This window comes from Macrobrachium rosenbergii, chromosome 49 (genome assembly GCF_040412425.1).
Source record: "Macrobrachium rosenbergii isolate ZJJX-2024 chromosome 49, ASM4041242v1, whole genome shotgun sequence".
NCBI classification, from domain to species: domain Eukaryota; kingdom Metazoa; phylum Arthropoda; class Malacostraca; order Decapoda; family Palaemonidae; genus Macrobrachium; species Macrobrachium rosenbergii.
In genome coordinates this window covers 5,414,729-5,420,749 of record NC_089789.1, presented here as the reverse complement: position 1 = coordinate 5,420,749, position 6,021 = coordinate 5,414,729, and positions in this window count along the sequence as shown.

Genomic DNA, 6,021 nt, shown 5'->3' with positions numbered 1-6,021 from the left:
TGTTTCTTCATTCACAGGCATCAAGACTGTATCTATATTGTAGCTCTGTATATTTTGTATTGTAATTTGTACTCGTTCACTGCATATTATTGTTTATTGTTTCGACCTCAGGTCACAGTCAATTCCATTGTCTCTCACGGCCCGGCGTCAGTCGGCCGCAATATAAGCCGCCTGGATCTGTAATAAAGCAGCAGTAACCTTTACCTGCTCGTTTCTTTGACACCTTACAGTGGTGACCCGGGTATCCCGGAGCCATTAGCGGACTCACACGGCGACTCAGTCTTGGCTCCAGGATTTCTCCAAAACGCTCTTAGCGGCCTAAACACGGCGCTGTAACCAGCGTTTGAGCGTGCTGACTCGTCGGCGTACCCCACCAGCGTCACTAGCGGAACCACACGGCGCACGAAGTGCGTGACTGACGCGAGTACCCCACTCCAGTAAGGGGTCAAAGGAGCGAGCATGGACGCGGATATCCCCTCCTTCATGCAGTTAAACGCGACCCCGCGGACTCCGAGGTTTACCTACCTCCCATCACAGCCGCCCCGCCCCGCATCGAGGCCCTCCCGCAACTCCACACCAGCGCCCCGAACACACGACGGCCGGGCAACACAATCGCGGGCCACCCTCACCGTAAAGCTGCCGCCGTTCACGCAGGGGAACCCATCGAGGTGGCTGCGCAGGGTGGAGAGCCACTTCAGAATCGCGGACCTCACGGACGAAATCCTACAGGCCGACACAGTGCTCAACGCCCTTCCGGAGGACGTGTACAACAAACTCATCTCGCGAGTACCCGAAACACTCACCCTCACATACAGCACCACAAAAAAGTTCCTCCTCGAAGCTTGCTCCCTGCCCATCGCCGAGCGGGCCGCCTGTGCTATCGACCTTGCCAATAATCCACGCCACGACCTCAATCCAAGAGACACTTGGGGCATGGTCGTAGATCTCCTGTCAACACCAGTCTTGGGTGGCACAAACAAGCGGCAGGAGATAAGCTTCACGGAAATCTTCCTTCGCCAACTCCTCCCGGAAGTACGCAACCAGATCGCTCACCCCACACCATGCCTGTCGAGGACCTCATAGAGGCGGCACAACACCTCACAGACTCCGTCAAGGCTTCACAGCGGCTAAAACCGGCCACACAGCCGGTCAGCTCCGTCCAGCCTGAAGAGGACGAGAGCAGCCCGTCAACGCCATCGCCAACAGACGCCCACCGAACCACAGCAGACGGTGGTCCCCGGCTTTCTGTCGCTACCACAAGTGGTTCGGAAAGGACGCCTGAAACTGCCTGCCGCCCTGCTCGTTCAACCGCTCAAAAACGGGGTGGCGGCGGCCAGCAGGACAGGCCGCCATGGCAGCCGAAGAACCCAGGGCCTCAAAAACAGTAGGTTTTACGTCCGCGACACCGTCTCCGCAGGATGATGCTGGTCGACACAGGAGCCTTTAAGTCGGTCTTCCCAGCATCCAGAGAGGACCGCAACCAGACACCAGACCCGGCCGCCTTCCTGACGGCCGCCAACGGAACCCCATCCTCTCCTACGGCACCAGGCTCCTGTCGATCTCCATCCTTGGCCAGAGTTACTCCTGGGACTTCATCGCCGCAGACGTAGGAACCCCACTCCTGGGGGCCGATTTTCTGGCGCTTCGCCTGCTGTCGACGTGGGGCGCAAGCGCCCTCGATACCGACTCCTGCCGGTCTCTCCCGTTAACGGCGGGACCCAGACCCACCATCAGCGCCGTCGCCCCCACCAGTATGCACACCTTTCTGTCGGAGTTCCCTGAGGTGTTTAAGCCCGAGCTTCGCCAAGTCCCCGGGCCCCAGCCAAGCACGGCATATACCACCATATAGTGACTAAAGGGCCCCCGACACATGCGGTTCCGCAGGCTTCCCCCTCACCGCCTTCAGGAGGCGAAAAAGCATTCGCGGAGATGGAACGGATGGGCATCTGCAGGAAAGCCTCCAGTCCATGGGCCTTCCCCCACATGGTGCAGAAACCGGACGGCTCCTGGAGACCCTGCGGCGACTACAGGCGGCTCAACATTGCAACGGAGCCCGACCACTACCCTCTGCCCAATATGCAAGACCTCACGGCCTCCTTTCACGGGGCCAAAATATTCACTAAATTGGACCTTCTAAATCTTATTTCCAGGTACCTGTTGCGCCAGAGGACATACCAAAGACAGCCATCATCACGCCCTTCGGGTCCTATGTGTTCGCCTTCTCCACCTTCGGGCTGAGGAACGCCGGGCCACCTTCCAGCGGCTCATGGACAGCATCCTGGGGGACCTAAAATTCTGCGTCTGCTACGTCGACGACATTCTCATATTTTCCACGTCTCACAGCGAACACCAGAGGCACATCAAAGCAGTCCTCCAGCGCCTCCAAGAAAACGGCCTCGTCGTCCGTTTTGACAAGTGTACCTTCAGCGTCCAGAAAGCAGAATTCCTGGGTCACGAGGTGTGTCTCCGACAGGCGTCCGCCCTTTACATCGAAAGTGGCAGCCGTAGCCAAGTTCCCGACACCCACCTCCATCAAGGCCGTCCAGGAGTTCCTTGGGATGGTAAACTTCTACAGGCGGTTCATCCCCGGATCGCGCACACCACGGCCCCCTGACGGAAGTCCTAAAGGTCAACCGAAGTCCCTGTCTTGGGGACCCAGCCAGCAGCAGGCCTTTTCCCTGACGAAGGCCGCCCTCACCAAGGCAACCGCCTTGGCACACCAGGATCCTGGCCTCCAGCTGACGACAGACGCCAGTAACGTTGCCTGCGGTGCTGTTCTGGAGCAAATCATCAACGCGCGCCCCAGCCCATCGCCTTCTTCAGCAAGAAGTTCAGTCCCGCAGAGTCCCGCTACAGCACCTTCTGACAGGGAACTCTGCGCGATGTACCGCGCAGTTCGGCACTTCAAGTTCCTCCTGGAGGGGACCCTTCACAATCTTCACAGACCACCAGCCACTGGTTCACGCCTTCACGAAGCAGGGGGACGCATGGTCTTCCAGACAGCAGCGCCACCTCTCAGCCATAGCCGAATTTACCTGTTCCGTCAGGTACCTCCCCGGCAAGAAAAATCCTGTAGCAGACGCCCTCCAGAGTCGAGTTGAACGCAGTGCAGCTTGGTGTAGATTACCAGCACCTTGCCAGAGAACAGGCCGCTGACCCAGAAACCCCAGCATACCGCACCTCCATCACATCCCTCAAGTGGCGGGACGTGACCCTCGCCCTCGGAGGCCCCAGCCTGCTCTGTGACATCAGCACAGGCCAGCCCGCCTCTTGGTTCCAGCCTCACGCCGCCAGGTATTCGACATCATTCACGGCCTCACACCCCTCCGCAGGACCACGCCAAACTGCTTTCAAAAAGTTCGTCTGGCACGGGGTGCAAAGGACGCCACAGCCTGGGCAAAACAGTGCCTGCAGTGCCAGACCAGTAAAGTGGGTCGTCACACGCAGTCGGGGGTAGGCGAGTTCCCACAGCCAGGGCGCTGCTTCGCCACATCCACATCGACGTCGTCGGGCCCCTTCCCCATCAGGCGGATCCAGATACCTCTCACGGTGGTAGACCGTTCGACGAGGTGGCCCGGCCACGCCCATGCAAGAAGCCACCGCCAGCGCCGCGTGCGCCGAGGCCCTGCTCTCCAGTTGGGTTAGCCGCCCGGCGTCCCGGACCACATCACAACCGACAGGGGCCCCGCTTTCCTCTCGAGCTGTGGTCTGCCCTGGCTCAACTGCTGGGAACCACGCACCACACCACCACAGCGTACAACCCAGCGGCCAACGGCCTGGTTGAACGGTTCCACAGGTCCCAAAGTCATCCCCTCATGGCCCGCTGCACCGCCGAGGACTGGAAACATCAGCTGCCGGGGTCCTCCTCGGGTTGAGGACCGCCCCAGAGCCGACGGCACCCCATCCGCAGCTGAACAAACCTATGGGGAACCCCTCGTGGTGCCGGGAGAGCTCGTGACGGATGATCGCCACTCCCCATCTCTGCAGAGGCTCCGCGACGTGGCCGGCAAGTTCGCCTTGCAGGCGCTCATACATCGACAGAGCAACCACCTTCGTGCCGCCACAGCTGTCATCCGCCACCCACGTCTTCCAGAGTCGACGCCGTCCGTCCACCACTAACTAAGCCTCTACAGGGGACCCTTCCGCGTGCTGGAGCGGAACAGCAAGCGTTCCGGCTGGCACTCCCAGGCAAGAACGACTGGGTTTCCATGACCGGCTAAAGCCCGCCTTCCTGTCGGAGAGTCCCGGCAGCGACGCAGCACCCCTTCCGCCCAAACGCACTCCAGCACGCCCTCACCCCGCAGGCGCGGCCGCCCCAGGAAGGACCGCCCAAACAGCAGCCTCACAGGCGGGAGGCCCTCAGTTATCTTCAAGGAGCCGCGCACCCTTCAGCGTCCCACCAAATACAGGGATTAATCAGACGCGTCCCTCGTCTTGGGGAGATTTGTAAAGTCACCACCGGCGCCAGGATAGTGTTTCGGCGCGCCATTAATTAAGTCTCCGCTGAGCTTGTTTTCTTTGGTGACTTCCGTTTTCTTCAAGCTCAATTAGTCACGCCTAAAACGTGCCAGGTCACGCATTTTAATCATTTTTACTTTATGGTATTTATACGAATGTCACACATTGTGTATCACATGTTTCTTCATTCACAGGCATCAAGACTGTATCTATATTGTAGCTCTGTATATTTTGTATTGTAATTTGTACTGTTCACTGCATATTATTGTTTATTGTTTCGACCTCAGGTCACAGTCAATTCCATTGTCTCTCACGGCCCGGCGTCAGCCAGTCGGCCGCAATATAAGCCGCCTGGATCTGTAATAAAGCAGCAGTAACCTTTACCTGCTCGTTTCTTTGACGCCTTACAAGACTCCCAAAAATTGGAAGCAGCTGTTTTTGTTTTCCTAAGAAATCGAAAAGAGCCAGGCACGGAACCAGTCTTAGACGCAGACTTCTAAGACTGGCAACGAGGGTGCAGCCTCTCGAGCCCGCACTCTCACGGCCCCTGAAACGCCAGACCCCACAGGAGAATGCGAATTGGTTCCCGCCCGAGGGCGGGAAGAGCCAACAAGAGAAACTTGTCTCCCAGAAGAGAGCAGTCCCTTAGAAGTCCTGCAGGACTCCCGAAGGGAATCTCTTCCCTGCTTCTTCTGGTGTTCTAACTGATAGGATTGAGACACCAGGCTGGGAACCCGACCAAGCACTAGTAAGCACTTGGGGAGCACTTGAGGTGCTGGCAGAGAGCTGAGACACCTGGGTGCCTCAACCCTTTCTCTCACACTGCTCCCGAACTGGGCCAGGGAGAGTACTCTCCAGACCAGATCGGGATACTCGATATTCCACCGAATCTCGAGCACTTAGAGCGGCTCCCGAAACACAGAACCAAGGGGTATGCAATTCAGTTTCCTAACCTGAAGGTCTGGAAGATCCAACGAGAGACCCACTGCCTCCTCGGAAGGAGGCAGTCCCTAGATATCCAAGGGCATCAAGGGTAAGTAAGCAGCCTTCCTCTCCTTTGGCTGACAGAGGTCTGTCCGGATTCCTGGACCTCCTTGGACCTCGGGAGAGGAAGGGAAGAGGCAGCAGAAGACGAAATCGAAGATAAGTTGAAGAAAACATTGGCTATTTCCACAGGGTGGCTTCCTTCACCTTCACTCCGACATCTTCTACAGGCTGGTAGACACGAAACATCGTAACCTCCAGGCCAGCTAGTCAGGAACACAACGGAAGTGGCCCAGGACACAACCACCAGGAGAAGCAGCAGGCACGATCAGGACAACCGATGCATGAGCTACGGAAGCGGTTCAGAAGGCAGGAGCTACAGCAACGGGCAGGAACGTCACATGAAAGTCACCAGCAGTGACAGGAATGATCAGGATGGCTGCGGCAGGAGACCAGGAAGAGCCGCCCAGAGACTGTCGTCAAGTTAACAGGAGCATAACACAGGAAACAGCAGGAGCAGATGGACCACAGATACACCAGAGGTAGTGCCACAGCATACATGAAGGCCAGCAATAACAG